Source organism: Scyliorhinus canicula, chromosome 16 (assembly GCF_902713615.1).
Source record: "Scyliorhinus canicula chromosome 16, sScyCan1.1, whole genome shotgun sequence".
Taxonomy (NCBI): Eukaryota; Metazoa; Chordata; class Chondrichthyes; order Carcharhiniformes; family Scyliorhinidae; genus Scyliorhinus; species Scyliorhinus canicula.
The window spans coordinates 16,566,941-16,583,712 of NC_052161.1; the positions used below are offsets into that span (position 1 = coordinate 16,566,941).

The 16,772-nt window shown below is 44.1% G+C and overlaps 1 protein-coding gene and 1 long non-coding RNA gene across 8 annotated transcripts in view; one reads left to right on the top strand and one right to left on the bottom strand.

The window, feature by feature from the left end:
- Positions 1-16,772, top strand: part of LOC119979493 (gamma-adducin-like) — a 240,799-nt gene that overhangs the window by 71,185 nt on the left and 152,842 nt on the right. Inside the window, exon 3 of one of the 7 annotated variants that reach the window (XM_038821792.1) lies at positions 15,370-15,434. The exons of 5 other annotated variants lie outside the window; for them this stretch is intronic. The gene's annotated coding sequence lies outside the window, so the exon portion shown is untranslated. Of the gene's footprint in view, positions 1-15,369; positions 15,435-15,739; positions 15,912-16,772 lie in introns of those variants that run through there. One more of the 7 variants, XM_038821790.1, reaches the window with a different exon arrangement.
- The window catches only part of LOC119979495, a 40,739-nt gene that overhangs the window by 4,175 nt on the left and 19,792 nt on the right, over positions 1-16,772 (bottom strand). The window lies entirely within an intron of this gene.

The window sequence follows — 16,772 nt, forward strand, 5'->3', positions numbered from 1 at the left end:
CTGTGAGTATGACAAAGTCAGGCGGTTCCTTGAATAGTCCTGGCGAGAGCTTTCCCAATTTTGGCACAAATCCCCAGACGTTAGTAAGGATGACTTTGCAGTGTCAACGAGGCTCAGTTTGCCACTGGCGTTTGTGCCTCGACCGATGCCGGGTGGCCCATCAGGTTTCATTCCTTATTTTTTCTGGAGGTTTTACAACTGAGTGGTTTGCTAGACCATTTCAGACTGCTTTTAGTAAACCATATTGAAAATCAATGTTTCAGGCCTTCACATCACCCTTTCAAGATTCCTTGAAGCAAAGCTTTGGGCACCCTACTGGTCTTGTGCCTCTGGCTACCTTGGGTATGCATCCATCTTCCATCCTGTAAACATGCATGAGCCAGAGAAGTTGCCTTTGCTTAATGAGTATCAACACACTTTGGAGATCTGCTGATTGAGAGGACTGTTGCATTTGTGATTTTGTCCTTACATGAGATGCTAGAATGTGCTGCAAACAGCGAAGCTGAAAGTTGTTGAGCTTCCTTTCTTGATGGTGTTACGACCACCTGGGATAGTGCGCGGTCAATTCCAGCCCCACTTGACCTGGAGTCTCAACACAATTGAAATGAACAAATAATTATTCAAAAAACATTTGGAGTCTTCGATCTTGGCTGCCCAATCCAAGACCCCTCCCACCCGGCTTACCCACTCTTTCAACATCTTCCATCGGGCAGGAGATACAAAAGGCTGAGAACACGCACGAACAGACTCAAAACCAGCTTCTTCCCCACTATCACCAGACTCCTAATCGACCCTCTTATGGACTGACCTGATTAACACTACAACCCTGTATGCTTCACCCGATGCTGGTGTTATGTAGTTACATTGTGTACCTTATGTTGTCCTTTTATGTATTTTATTTTCTTTTCTTTTCATGTACTTAATGATCTGTTGAGCTGCTCACAGAAAAATACTTTTCACTGTACCTCGGTACACATGACAATAAAACAAAATCCAATCCAATAACTACAGTCATCAGATTTTTAAATTTAAACACAATTTGTATTAATAACAATAATTATAGAACAAAGAACAAAGAAAAGTACAACACGGGAACAGGCCCTTCGGCCATCCAAGCCTGTGCCGACCATGCTGCCCGTCTAAACTAAAATCTTCTACACTTCCTGGGTCCGTATCCCTCTATTCCCATCCTATTCATGTTTTTGTCAAGACGCCCCTTAATTGTCACTATCGTCCCTGCTTCCACCACCTCCTCCGGCAGCGAGTTCCAGGCACCCACTACCCTCTGTGTAAAAAAAACTTGCCTCGTACATCTCCTCTAAACCTTGCCCTACACACCTTAAACCTATAATTAAATACAGTAAGAAGTCTTACAACACCAGGTTAAAAGTTCAACATGTTTGTTTCAAACACTAGCTTTTGGAGCACTGCTCCTTCCTTGGGTGAATTAAGAGGTTTGTTCCAGAAACATATATGTGGACAAATTCAAAGATGCCAGACAATGCTTAGAATGCGAGCATTTGCAGGTAATTGAATCTTTACAGATCCAGAGATAGGGTTTACCCCAGGTTAAACAGGTGTGAATTGTCTCAAGCCAGGACAGTTGGTAGGATTTCGCAAGCCCAGGCTAGATGGTGGGGGATGAATGTAGTGCAACATGAATCCCAGGTCCCGGTTGAGGCCGTACTCGTGTGCGCGAACTTGGCTATAAGTTTCTGCTCAGCGATTCTGCGTTGTCGCACGTCCTGAAGGCTGCCTGGAGAACGCTTACCCGGAGATCAGAGGCTGAATGCCCTTGACTGCTGAAGTATTCCCCGACTGGAAGGGAACATTCCTGCCTGGTGATTGTCGCACAATGTGCGTTCATTTGTTGTCGCAGCGTCTCCATGGTCTCGCCAATGTGCCACGCTTCGGGACATCCTTTCCTGCAGCGTATGAGGTAGACAACATTGGCCGAGTCGCACGAGTATGTACCGCGCACCTGGTGGGTGGTGGTCTCACGTGTAATGGTGGTATCCGTGTCAATGATCTGGCACGTCTTGCAGAGATTTCCGTGGCAGGGTTGTGTGGTGTCGTGGTCGCTGTTCTGAAGGCTGGGTAGTTTGCTGCAAACAATGGTTTGAGGTTGCGCGGTTGTTTGAAGGCAAGTAGTGGGGGTGTGGGGCTGACCTTGGCAAGATGTTCATCTTCATCGATGATGTGCTGGAGGCTGCGAAGAAGATGTCATAGTTTCTCCGCTTCGGGAAAGTACTGGACGACAAAGGGTACTCTGTCGGTTGTGTCCTGTGTTTGTCTTCTGAGGAGGTCAGTGCGGTTTTTTTGCTGTGGCACATTGGAACTGTCGATCGATGCGTCATGCGCCATATCCCGTTTGTACGAGGGCATCCCTAGATCAGACATAGAGTGCCTTTGAATAAAGGACAGTCCTGGAAACCCTGAGGTTTCTTTCTGGCATCCCTCTATGGCATTTTCCTTGCCTGTCATTGGTGGAATGCCAATGCCAGATGAGGCCCTTAATTGGGCATTAAATAGTGTCCAGGCAGGAAGTCCACCCATGAGCCTTCCTGCTCTGGACTTAATCTGGTGGAGGTGGAAAGTTGGCAGTGGCTTCACTCTTCATCCACCTGATTGATTAAATGCCGGCACCTCCAGTGGGATATTGATTCCACCCATGACTGTGATTTTGAGTTGGTGTGTTTGAAACTTGTATCAGATTCATGTGAAAGCAGTGACAATGGTTTTAAATAGAATGGGCTTTGACAAAGTGTCATCTGGACTCAAAATGTTAGCTCTTTTCTCTCCCTACAGATGCTGCCAGACCTGCTGAGATTTTCCTTTGGTTTCAAATTCCAGCATCGGCAGTAATTTGCTTTTATTAAATAGAACTTGTTTGGAACCTTTGTTTCCTTTAGGAAAGTTCGGCAAGGGTAATTGTATAACAATGGATCTTGTAATTCCTGTTAAAGAAATATTTTATGTAGTTATTTTGACTTTAATTGCTCTAAGAAAATTCTTAACATGGCTGTTTATTTATTTTGGTTATCTGTGCTTAGTTTCTATTGCGCAGCAAGGCGAACACCTGTCATAAACCTATGCCCTTTATCACAATTTCAGGCATATCCTGTGGGACATATGTGAAGCGGTCTGCTATTTGCCATCAGTGGCTCTTGAAAGATTTCTAATGCAATAACACTAAACTATTCTCTCTTGTATGCAAGGATACAGCATGGAGAGCCTGGGTATTTGCCTAAATTACCATAAACAAGCAAGACTTAGTTCTGAGATGTTAGCAGCAATATGCAGATAATGGTCTGTTGACTTCTAGTATAACTCAGTACTGAAGATTTGATTTGAGTTACATTAAAGTGATTATTTCAGCATGTGTTTGGATGTTGGTACCTTCCATACCATCAAGAGGGAGCTGGACCACTTCTCTAATCAAATAGCACATGAGGAAAGAAAACCAGATCTCATGTTCTGATGAAAGAGCGGTTACAAGAAACTGGCCACTGGCTGAAGGGTGCAATTAAAAGTCCAATAAAGTTTGGACTAAATTGGCAGGTTCCAATATACATGTGAATATAGGAAAAGTTAACACAAGAACTCCCAAGGTTTGTAATAAATTCTTGATTTTATGATCCTGGTCAAAATATCTCTCACCATTATCTCCCTTTATGTCTTGAGCTTACTGTTTATATCTACTTTTGTTTTCATATCTCCCTCTGTATCTATTCTTCTGTGTCTAAATCTGCATTCTTTTCTCCTCCCCAAATCCATCCAACTCTTTCTGCCTCTCACAGATATTCTTCCGTCTGTGTGCAAGACTATCAAAGAGCAAATAGGTGATTCACGTTTTAAACAGCTAACTTAGTATTTTGCATCTGTATCTTGCGGCTCAGGAATGTCTTGGTAGTGAAACATTGCAACCTAATATTGCTGAAAAGAGACATGCTGCTGAATCTTTACCTCATCAGGCCAAGTTGAAGCCAAATTTCAAAGGATCGCACCAATCATACTACAGGAGAAAAGAACACAATAAATAGAAGCAAAGTAGGCCACCAGGACTTTCAAGCCTTCCCCGCCATTCAATACGATCATGGCTGATCTATGCCAACCTCAACTCCTTTTCTGTGCCATCTGCTGAAAGGAATATGGTCAAGCCTTGTGCTTTTTTGTGAATGACCCAAGAGCTTGGGGAATCTATTGTTCCCAGTTTCTTCCTCCATGCCAACGCCTTGGCCAAATTAGTGTTGATTTGCTTACCAATCAGAACCCTTTTCTCCTGTCAGCATAAATGGTTGATGAAAGCTTCTGCAACATGTTCTGTTTCTCGGTGTTTTTCAGGCAGGGCCTACGCTGATTTGAGAAAAGGATGCAGAATGTAGGAGATAGGACTGCACTACACCAGGAATTGGGATTGGAACAAATTGGTTTCAAGCAGTCTGAGCAATAACTGTCATGGCAGCTGACTTGAATAATAGATTTAGATTTATTGTCACGCACTGAGGTAGAATGAAAAGTATTGTCCAAGCAAATTGTTCCATACATGAAAAACGTACAATAAAAGCACAATGTAAATACATAGACATAATATTTTTGCCGGCTAACATTAGGCTAGTCATAGCCCCAGATAAGATCAATGAGGCCTTGCAACCTTTTACCAGGAGCTGTACACCTGAGTCCCTCGAGGGGGACTCGAAGATTACACAGTTTCTCGACAGGCTGGATGTACCAGCTGTGGGGGAGGAAAAGAAGCAGGGACTGCCACTGGAACTGGGGAAAGTTATGGAGAGGATTAACTCCATGCAATCGGGGAAAGCGCCAGATCCAGATGGATTCCCGGTGGACTTCTATAAAACAAATTTGTGGCAGCACAGCCCCGCACCTGTGGGAGATGTTCAATGAGAGGGACTCTGCTGCTGCACACCGTGGCAGAGGCCTCGATATTGCTGATCCCTAAAAACGGCAAACACCCGACGGAGTGCGGTTCACACAGACCAGTGTCAATGCAGAGGTAGTCGCAGAAGATCAGACCGGCTTTGTCAAGGGCAGCCAACTAACGGCAAACATCAAGTGCCTGCTGAACATAATTATGACCTCACCCAGGGAGGAGATGCAAGAAGTGATCATCTTCCTCGACACAAAGAAGACCTTCAACAGAGTCGAATGGAGGTACCTCATGGAGATACTGGAATGGTTTGGCTTTGGGCCAGGGTTCACCTCGTGGGTGAAATTACTGTGCAGTGCTCAGGGCAAGCGTACGGATGAAAACCACCAGCTCTGAATACTTCTGGCTGCACAGAGACACGAGACAGGGATGCCCATTGTCCCCGCTGCTATTTGTTCTTGCAATTGAGTAACTGGCCATTGCTGGCAGATCAGCAAAAGGGTGGAGAGGCAACCAGAAGGGAGACAAAGAGCACAGAGTCTCACTATGCGGATGACCTTCTGTATGTCTCAACACCCCTAGCTAGATCATGGGAGGAATGATGGAACTCCTAAGGGAGTTCTGGGTCTTCTCAGATTACAACTGAGCAAAAGTGAAATCTTCCCCATGAACCAAATTCTGATACCTGGAGATCGAAATCTGAACCTCCTATTCTACCACTGGGCAGGTACCGTAGAAAGAGTACAGGGATGGGTCAAAGAGGCGGGAGCAGAATGGGTAAGAATGGAGGAGAACTCCTGTACGGGGACATCCCTCTGAGCACCAGCCACGGCACCACTCCCATTCCCTCCAGCAAAGCACTCCCAAGAAGCCCAGTGGCATTGGCCACACTGCGAATGTGGAATCCACTCCGACACCACTTGGGTCTGCTCGCAATATTCACCATGGTCCCCACCTGCAAGAACCATAGATTTACCACAGCACTAATAAATGCCTCCTTTAAAAGGTGGAGATAGAACAAAAGAGTACTGACCATAGGGGACCCATATATGGAAAGCAGAGTAGCGAACCTGGGGAACTGACGGACAAGCTCCAGCTCCTGAAAGGCAACGAGCTCTGATAATATGCAATTAAGGAACTTCCTCCGCAAGGAGACAGCAACATTACCCCAGCTACCAGAACACTCCCTACTGGACAGACGTCTAACTGCAGGCGAACTAGGGGACGGTAACTGCGCTGACATGTACGGATGACGACTGAAAGAGGTACGGTCACCACCAGACAAGACACAGGAGAAGTGGGAGGAAGAGCTAAGCATAGAGATAGGGGGAGGACTCTGGATTGAAGCATTGCATAGGGTGAACTCCACCGCCCCTCATGTGCATGGCTGAGCCGAACACAGCTAAAGGTAGTGCGCAGGGCGCACCTGACCAGAACATGCATGAGTGGGCTCTTCCCGGAGGTGGAGGATATATGTGAACTATGCCAGAGAGACCACCATATATTCTGGTCCTGTCCCAGACTTTTCGGGTACTGGACTGCCTTTTTTAAGGTCACGTCCATGGTTGTGGGGTGAGGGTGGAGCTAAATCCACTAGTGACTGCCTTTAGAGTATCAAAACAGCCAGTGCTCTTTACAGAGAGAGAGGTGCGGACATCATAGCCTGCTCGGATGTAGATCAGCAGCACCATCCAAAGCCTTGCTCTCTGACTTAATGGAATTCCTTAAAGTGGAAAAAATAAAATTCTCCATTCAAGGATCGGAGGAAGGCTTCCACAACATGTGGAGGCAATTCACCAGCCTTTTCTAAGCATCCAGGTGGTGCCAAACAGGCCCCTGGCATGTTTTAATATCAGGAGGCAGCATGTAGAAAATTAACGGAGCCAGTTGTGGGAACTGACCGGGCCCCCAAAGTTAGAGGATCTGTACACCTGTTACCCTTGTCTGCATACCTGTTTATGTTATTTGTTTTCTTCTCGTATACCCTTTCTGTGGATATCTCTTTCTTACTGTGTAATGTTTCTAGCAATGTTATAAAAACAAAACCTAAAGATATTTATTTTGCTGGCAATGATTGTTGAATGGTTGACTCAGTAATGATACTCGTTCATGTGTGAGCCTAAACCATGTGTCAGCAGTTATGAAGGACATTGTAGGCAAGTCTGATTTTCTTTCTAATGTACATCTTCCAGGAGGGTTCATTGGAACACAATCCGGGTAGGGAATATGACTGACTTTACATTCCACAGCTTAGAGGTTGCAAGGCCGATGGCAATTTTCCAACTCCTGACCTAGCTCTCGTTTGCCAACTTACATTTCAAAAAACAATGCTTGAACAATCATTCCCTGGGTGTCTCCTTTACCAGTCGAAACGCCTCAGTTTCTGCAGTTTTTCCTAATGACTCAATCTGGATACTAAGCTTTTTCCCACTGTGACCCTATATTTAATGCATTTAATTTGCTTTGACTCCAGAGAGCAGGAGTCTCGGGTGGGGGGGGGATCATGTTGATCATGTCATGCTGTAATAATCTTCACCGTCAACTACAAAAACAATGACACAAACCCTGGCATCCACATGGATTAATCAAACCAGTGACATTCGCTCAAAAAATTATAAGGGGAATTTGGAAAATTTTTATCAGGCTGACGAGTAGAATTTTAAAAAATGTTAATAAATTAATTTGTGATTTATTTCTTCAAAAATCAATCTTAGTACGTAAAACACAAAATGATGGAAAAACGTAAACTCGTTTATTGTGCACAGTGACCAAGTATGATAACTGAGCTTTGATGTATCTTGAGCATAACTTCTCTATTTTAGCTGTCCCATGTTTAGCATTCCTAATATGTGCCTTTAAAAAAGGAACGGAAAAATTGCTTTCTCAGAAGAAAATCTATAATAAGGTTGGGTTACTATGTTCCTTCCCTGTAACTTATATGTAAAAACATATTGGCTGCCTTGAACCTAATTGGCCCCAAAATCCTGTTACTAACTCCTAATAACTTCCAAATGCTTTTCAGTGTACTTATCTCCCTGCCACTCGCCCACTCACGAACGCTTGCCCCCTCCCGGACGCCCACCTCCCTGACACTCTCCTTCAGACCTTGCGCTGAGCACCCTCCCGAGGTGGTGTGCCATGACGATGTATTTCTTCCACCAGGTGCATGGCCTCAATTATTACGTGCAGCTCCCGTTCATAGATCTGACAAGTTTTGGTCACTCCTTGCAGGTGTTGCCCATCTTTCACCACTGCGGTTTGTGGCAACTCACGGGGTGTCATCCAGCCCACTCCGCCACCCAGCACATCCCGATCCTGGTCACCCCAGCAGCCACAGCCCGTCCCTCCACCAGTCATCGTAAGTGGAGATGCGGATTCCTGAGTATTGGCTCCTGACAACAGACGCGGCTCCTGACAACAGACGCGGCTCCAGACTGATGAGAGCTGCGACGCAAGACTATGTTCCAGACTTTGAATAGGACCCGGAGGAGGAATGCCGCTCAGTGGTGGGTGGGGAGGGGGCGATTGGGTCCATCTGCAGCGAGGCAATGGACTCGCCTGTTTGCCCCACTGAGTCCCCCTGGGGAACTCCAGGACTCCGTGTTCCTCAGCCGTGGTCGACAGAACAGAGTTGAGCTGGGCCTTGACTGCTGATCTGATCTGGTGCTGCTGATCCGGTCCACTTATACGTATAGGGCATGAGGCATGGACTCCGGAACAAGCAGCTTCCTTGCTGAGCTTCTGAGGGAGTGGAGGGGCAGACCTGCCTCCCCCCCACTCTGAGCACTAAAATGGTGATGGGAGCACAATACTTTTGACATGAAAGTGACCATTGCCAGCCCCAACATCAACGGCAGGAGGAAGGCACAGCACAGGTTCCAGAACATCTTGGTCCTTCGAGAAAGGAAGTATGCAATGTACTTCCTGCAATCTGGGAGATTAAACTACATGGTAGCACAGTGCTTAGCAATGCTGCCTCACAGCGCCAGAGACCCAAGTTCAATTCTGGCCTTGGGTGACTGTGCAGAGTTTGCATTTTCTCCCTGTGTCTGCGTGCATTTCCTCCCACAGTCCAAAGATATGCAGGTTAGGTGGATTGCCCATGATAAAATCCCCCCCCCCCCTCAGTGTCCAGGGATGTGCAGGTTGGTAGGGTTACGGGATTGGGCGGAGGAGAGTACTCAGTGGGCCGAATGTTTCCTTCTGCACTGTAGCTGTTCTATGGTTCTACGGTTCTGTCTCCTGGAGTGACAAGAGGGTTTCTGCATGAGTCACCTGGCCTCTATTTCTGGCCTCTTGGGCGTCAGAGCCCTACAGCCTGAGCCGCCTTGTGCCCTTTCACACTGTATGTAGGGGTTTCCTGTATGCACACCCTTCACTTGTCCTCCTTGTTGCCATCCGGGGCGGAGGTCCTCAGTGGATATCCCTCTACGGAGAAGTCCTCCCCCTTAACATTGCGTACTGGAGGGGGTGGAAAGTGTTGCATGCAGCAGTTCAACACAACCGTTGGACGCATCAGTTCATGGACTCACAAGATGCCTGCCCTTTTTGTGACCTTGTGGAGTCCATGGACAATGCCTGTATAGGTTGTTTTTAGACTGCACCCTCTTCAGTTATTTTTTATAAAAATATATATTTTGTTACAGTTTTGGTTGCACTTCAGTCCCATGTTCCTGATCTGTGGGGAAATAGGAGGAATTCCTTGTGAATGTGCTCCTAACCTGGACATCGCCAACTTGCAATCAGCAGGTCCAGGCGATTGGGGGGGGGGGGGGGGGTTGTCTGACCTGACTGTCTGCCAACCTACAGGGCTGCATTCATGTCTGGGTGTCCCTGGAGAGGGAGCATGCGGTGCCAGTGGTACTCTCGAGACTTCCGTGCCCAATGGGCTTCGCAGCGGCTGGGGTAGCTTATTGGCCGCTCTAATGACCTTTTGGTTTTATATTTAAGTCTCATTTGTGATTCACTCTTTTGTTTAAGGCAGTTTCCCTTTAAGAGACTGTCCCTTTAATTTGTCCCTCAGTTTATTTGATTTAGTTGATTTGGTTATTTATGTTGATCAAAATAGTTGCAACTCATGGTTTGGCAACCCCTGCACAAGAGGTCAGTTAGCCTTGTGGTTTTTCTCTGCATTACCTCTAGTGCTTCCTTGTGTCTCAGCAACCAGAACTGCATATTGCACAAGTTGCAATCTGACTGGAGGGTACGCTTTTGTCACAACTTTTTTTGATTTGTGTTTTACTGTTCTGGATGATTTGATTATGCATCCTGTTATGATCTTGGTTACATTCCAGTAACCCTTTTCTAAAACAAAAATTTGAATTCTCATTTATCTACTGAAAGAACGAAGCCATATGATTCGACAGATTAAAGCAGAATAATTAGCAAAGACTAAATAAAATCTCCTGTACCCTGCTATAATCTAAAACCCAGAACTAACGCCAGTTAAACATTAATTAACAGAAAAATTGCAGTCGACTATAAACAGCATGCCAAGTACAACTAAGACAGACCTTGCGAATTGGCTAAACTGTTCTATTCAGCATATAGATAATCAAACTCCCATCACAAAGTTTTTCAAAAAACTAGCCTGATCCCCAGCTGACAGTTTCATGGACACACTTTTCTGCAGACCCTCCCAACCCGATCTGGATGGCGTAGATCCACTTGTGTTATCTTCAAGTAACAGTAAGAAATCTTACAACACCAGGTTAAAGTCCAACATGTTTGTTTCAAACACTAGCTTACGGAGTACTGCTCCTTCCTCGGGCTCTTTCCTCCTGAGAAAGGAGCAGTGCTCCGAAAGCTAGTGAAAAGCCTCTGCCACATTCCGGCACCTGTTAGGGGAGGCTGGTACAGGAATCGAACCGTGCTGCTGGCCTGCCTTGGTCTGCTTTCAAAGCCAGCGATTTAGCCCTGTGCTAAACAGCCCCTGTACTGTACTCACCCCAGTCCAACGTGGGCATCTCCACGTCAAGTAACAGAAACAGCTGCAGTAACTGTGTAATTTTAAAATTTCTCAGCTTCTGGAACTAGCCTCTGTCTTCTTCAGCTTTCCTGTATTGCACCACTGGACACTTTGACAACTGAGCTCTGATTGCTTTGTCTCCTCTTATATAGCTTCAACCAGTAGTTTTTGGTTTCAAATTCTCAGTTTCTGTTGAGCAACAGGGAGGATAGATTTGCCTTCTCCATTTGAGTTCTAGGTTGATTATATCCTAAAAAGTACAAGCTAGACCCAAAAATTCCATCACAATTGAATCCGTGCATTTTTTGAATGGAGATTTCAACATTGAGTCTGCGGAGACTCTTTAAGTCTCTTCAGAATTATTACGTGCCTATAATCAACACCATTGCTTGCTTTTCTTCTTACAATATTTTGATATAATTTTGCACTTCTGTATTTTAGTCAACCTATTTTGCTATTTCTTAACCCAATTACTTCAGCATTTGTTATCTCAAATTTGACTGCTTTGCATTGACCTTCTGCATAAGATAAAGATGCACTGCATAAGATAAAGATGCATGGCATTAAGGGTAAAGTGGTAGCATGGATAGAGGATTGGTTAATTAATAGAAAGCAAAGAGTTGGGATAAATGGGTGTTTCTCTGGTTGGCAATCAGTAGCTAGTGGTGTCCCTCAGGGATCCGTGTTGGGCCCACAATTGTTCACTATTTACATAGATGATTTGGAGTTGGGGACCAAGGGCAATGTGTCCAACTTTGCAGATGACACTAAGATGAGTGGTAAAGCGAAAAGTGCAGAGGATACTGGAAGTCTGCAGAGGGATTTGGATAGGTTAAGTGAATGGGCTAGGGTCTGGCAGATGGAATACAATGTTGACAAATGTGAGGTTATCCATTTTGGTAGGAATAACAGCAAACGGGATTATTATTTAAACGATAAAATATTAAAGCATGCCGCTGTTCAGAGAGACTTGGGTGTGCTAGTGCATGAGTCACAGAAGGTTGGTTTACAAGTGCAACAGGTGATTAAGAAGGCAAATGGAATTTTGTCCTTCATTGCTAGAGGGATGGAGTTTAAGACTAGGGAGGTTATGTTGCAATTGTATAAGGTGTTAGTGCGGCCACACCTGGAGTATTGTGTTCAGTTTTGGTCTCCTTACTTGAGAAAGGACGTACTGGCGCTGGAGGGTGTGCAGAGGAGATTCACTAGGTTAATCCCAGAGCTGAAGGGGTTGGATTATGAGGAGAGGTTGAGTAGACTGGGACTGTACTCGTTGGAATTTCGAAGGATGAGGGGGGATCTTATAGAAACATTTAAAATTATGAAGGGAATAGATAGGATAGATGCGGGCAGGTTGTTTCCACTGGCGGGTGACAGCAGAACTAGGGGGCATAGCCTCAAAATAAGGGGAAGTAGATTTAGGACTGAGTTTAGGAGGAACTTCTTCAACCAAAGAGGTGTGAATCTATGGAATTCCTTGCCCAGTGAAGCAGTTGAGGCTCCTTCATTACGTGTTTTTAAGGTAAAGATAGATAGTTTTTTGAAGAATAATGGGATTAAGGGTTATGGTGTTCGGGCCGGAAAGTGGAGCTGAGTCCACAAAAGATCAGCCATGATCTAATTGAATGGCGGAGCAGGCTTGAGGGGCCAGATGGCCTACTCCTAGTTCTTATGTTCTTATGTTCTGAGCCCATGTCATTTATGTAAATTGGGGACAATAGTTCTCCTCCTCCTCCTCCTCTTTCCCCCCCCCACCCCCCCGCCCCCCCCCCCACCACAGTTCAGAGAAAATGTACTAGACTAATACCTGGAATGGGCGGGTTCTTTTATGGGGGAAGGTTGGACAGGCGAGGCTTGTATCCACCAGAGTTTAGATTAAGGTTAAGCGGCAGTTTTTAAAAATAATTTGGAGACCCAATTCTTTTTTTCCAATTAAGGGGCAGTTTAGCGTGGCCAGTTGACCTACCCTGCACATCTTTAGGTTGTGGGGGTGCGACCCAATTAGACACGGGGAGAATGTGCAAACTCCACATGGACTGTGACCCAGGGCCGGGATTGAACCTGGGTCCTTGAAGCTGTGAGGCAGCAGTGCTAACCACTGTGCCATCGTGCTGCACCCAGAGGCAACTTGATTGAAACATACAAGATCCTGAGGTGTCTTATAATAATAATCTTTATAGTCACAAGTAGGCTTACATTAACACTGCAATGAAGTTACTGTGAGAAGCCCCAGTCATATATTCCTGTGCCTGTTCGGGTACATGGAGGGAGAATTCAGAAAGTCCAATCTACCTAACAGCAAGACTTTCGGGACTTATGGGAGGAAACTGGAGCACCCGGAGGAAACCCATGCAGACACTGGGCGACCGTGCAGACTCCGAATAGACAGTGACCCAAGCCGGAAATCGATCCTGGTGCCCTGGCACTGTGAAGCAACAGTGTTAAACATTGTGTAGGGTGGATGTGGAGACAATGTTCCTCTTGTGGGAGAATCTGGAACTGGGGGGTTACTTTAAAAATGAGGGGTTTCCCGTTTAAGACCGATGAAGAGAAATATTTTTTCTCAGACGGTCGAGAGTCTTTGGAACTTTCTTCCTCATAAGGCAGTGGAAGAGGAATATTTTTAAAGTGGGGGATAAATGGTCACCAGGAGTAGGTGAGCGGTTACATTCAGATGAGCATGGTCTCAGTCATTTTCAAAGCCAGGATTGCAACCCGCAGGGGCCTCTGGTGAACAAGCCATCAGGAAGAAGGTATAAACAGAACAAAGCAGTATAAAGATGATTTCTTGAGGTATGGTTTTATTAATTGTGCCACAGCAAATCAGGATACAAAGTTCATGCAGGGAAGCAAAATAGTGCAGTGGTTTGCACTGTTGCTTCACAGCGCCTGGGTTTGATTCCCGCTTGGGTCACTAACTGCAGAGTCTGCACGCTCTCCCTGTGTCTGTATGGTTTCCTCCGGGTTCTCCAGTTTCCTGGACATGGGGCTGGATTCTCCATCCTGCCTTGCCAGATTTCTGGTTCAGCATGCCAGCGGGAACTCCGTTTCACCGGCTTGTCAATGGGGTTTGCCATTGTGGGGCAGCCCCAATACGTTGGGAAACCCCCGGGCTGCTGGCAAAACGGAGCATCCCGCTGGCGGATAATCTAGCCCGTGCTGTTAGGTGAATTGGACATTCTGAATTTTCCCTCTGTGTACCCGAACAGGCGCTGGAATGTGGCAACTAGGGGCTTTTCACAGTAACTTCATTGAAGCCTACTCGTGACAAGCGGTTATTATTATTGTTAATTTAAGTCTACTTGTGACAATAAAAAAGATTATAATTATTATTATACTTGCAAATGAAAGATTAAAATCCTCAAAAACTTCAAAGGCATTGAGTTCTTAAATCATCAGCTGAAGTCCTTACCAGAAATGTAACATTGAATGGCAAAGCAAGTGAGAGCATGAGATCCAAGCAGCCTTAGCTGTCATATTAACGGTAAGCAAAAGCGAAGGCCAGCCGGCGTGGGTCGCGAAGGCCAGCCGGCGTGGGTCGCGAAGGCCAGCTGGCGTGGGTCGCGAAGGTTGTCCAGCGTGGGTCATGAAGGATGGCCATTTGGGAAAAACGGGTCCCGGGCAAAAAATGTTGAAAAATACTGGTCTTATTGAATAGTGGAGCAGGTTTGAAGTGATAACTGGCCTACTTCTCCTAATTCATATGTTTGTATGTAAATAATTGTCATTGTAGCTGTGCAGAGTGGATATGATGTGGTTAAACTTTTGATGACTGGATCTAATGAATTAATTCCATGTATTGATTCAAAATCAAAATGTTCATTACTATTCCAGTACATGATTTTTATGTCTCAATCCTAGCTGCATGAGGAAATTCAGTGGGTTTGCTAACATTCTGGCTTTAATAAATTTTACTGCATTGCGAATCTCCTGGGTTGATGTATGCCAATGAACCCAATAATACACTTCAGTGCCATTATTTTTGAATGACAGTAAGGACTGGCTAGCTGCAGCTAAATTTCATTGCAGCTTCCTCTGATATTCACATGAGCTCCTACCAGCTTGTGTTGCTGGCTGACAATGTGAACAGGAAGCCAAGGCTGCTTTTTTTATTCAGGATCCCTCTTGTTTTCAAACATTCCATAGCCAATAATAAGGACTCAAGTGCTTTCATTTAAATTAGCGTAAACGAAGCAATGAATGTCTCATTATTACAAAGTCTATATTTGCCAATTGAAACATTGGGCGCACTAAACATCAGATTTGCAATTTTAAATGTTATCTCATAAAGACTAGTAGAACAATTTGGGTCACATCGCATCTTAGATTTTACTTTCCCTTGCCTCGCCTCTGCTCAGCACCTCTGCATAATAGTGTGGTGAAGTTGGGGAGCTCCGAAAAATGGGACATTAATATGACTTGCTGCACTGCATTGGAGCAGCAAATCTTTGAACTCAAATGTTTTATATGCACAAAAGACAAAACCCTCAGTAACATTTCTGTTAAATTTCAGATGTTGATTACAGTGTTGTACGTTTTGGCTGTACTTCAATTACTGCTTTGTGAAATTAAACTAAGGTTAGTTTAAAACCGCCTTTAAAGCATATAAAGAAAATATTTCAGATATTTTGCTTTAAATGAAATAGTAATTTATTCTGCATTCTTTACTGAGTAACTTCTACACTCTGGAAACATAAGATGAATCACTATTATATTGACCGTAATAAATCATGAACTATTTAACATGCAGCTTGGAGAAACCAAATGAACTTTGCTCTACTCCGCCCTTAACACTCCAGTCTGCTATTCGTACGGATATGTCATGTGTGTTACATCCCCTTAATATTCTTCTGTTGTGAGATGAAGTATTTTGCACCAGGCGAAAAGCAGGCCGTAAATTAATGACACCGTGATTCTAATCAGTCTGGAACCTGGGAATTTTACTTTACAATCACAGTGTGAAGTCAAAACTATTTTAAGATGCAACTTAAAGTGGACGCTTTTGGATCCTTTCCATCTTGACGAACAAGAATTTGGAGCAGTGCTTAAAAAAAGGTCAGACTCGCTATTTTACAAAGAAATTGCAGGTGAATACAGTCCTCAGTATGCTATCATCTTAAACTTATTGCAATTAATTTGATAATGATATGTGTTCTGTTACTGTTCAGATATTTTTGACATTTAAAATAACTTTTGTTACTATTTATCTTCAATTGAAGGAAAATGTCTTTTGTATGTGTTCCATATACTGTGCTACAAAATATTATTGCAAGTGTGTTACTGTGAAAGGTAAGCATGTAACTACTTAACAAATCAAAGTGATATCCAGGTGTAGTAGATTTAAGCTTAAGCAAAAAAAAGTAACAAGCAGTTTGGAATGAATTTTCTCCCAAATTCTTTGACCAGTGTTTATGGCCTCATCTGTAAATTGTTGGCTGGAACATGTGTGCAAGTATTTTTCCAACAATTGCATTGTACCGTCATTCCTGATTATCATAAATTAGCCCAATTTTCTTTCAAGGATTTTCCAGAAATATACAATTACATAATTTGATTTGGATACAAGACCAAACTAAACAAAAATATTCAGATTTTATCAAATAAAATATTTAAATGACAATGATTTATTTTGATAAAATTATTAATTGGTTCCCACTTCTCCAATTGTTAAATGCTTTCACAAAGTGGTGTGTTCATTTTTTTCCTGAACGTCATTTGGCATGTTTACCGAAGGTGATCTCATTTAGTAGTAGAAGTTCAACATCTGAAGTTAGTTACCAGTCTCGAACTTCTAATCTCTTTAAAAACAACTCTGAACTTTATTTTTCTGCAGCTAACATAATAAAAAGCATTAGCCTTTTTAACACAGCAGGTGAATGTATATTGGTTTATTTAGTTGAAGCTTTTTAAAGTACC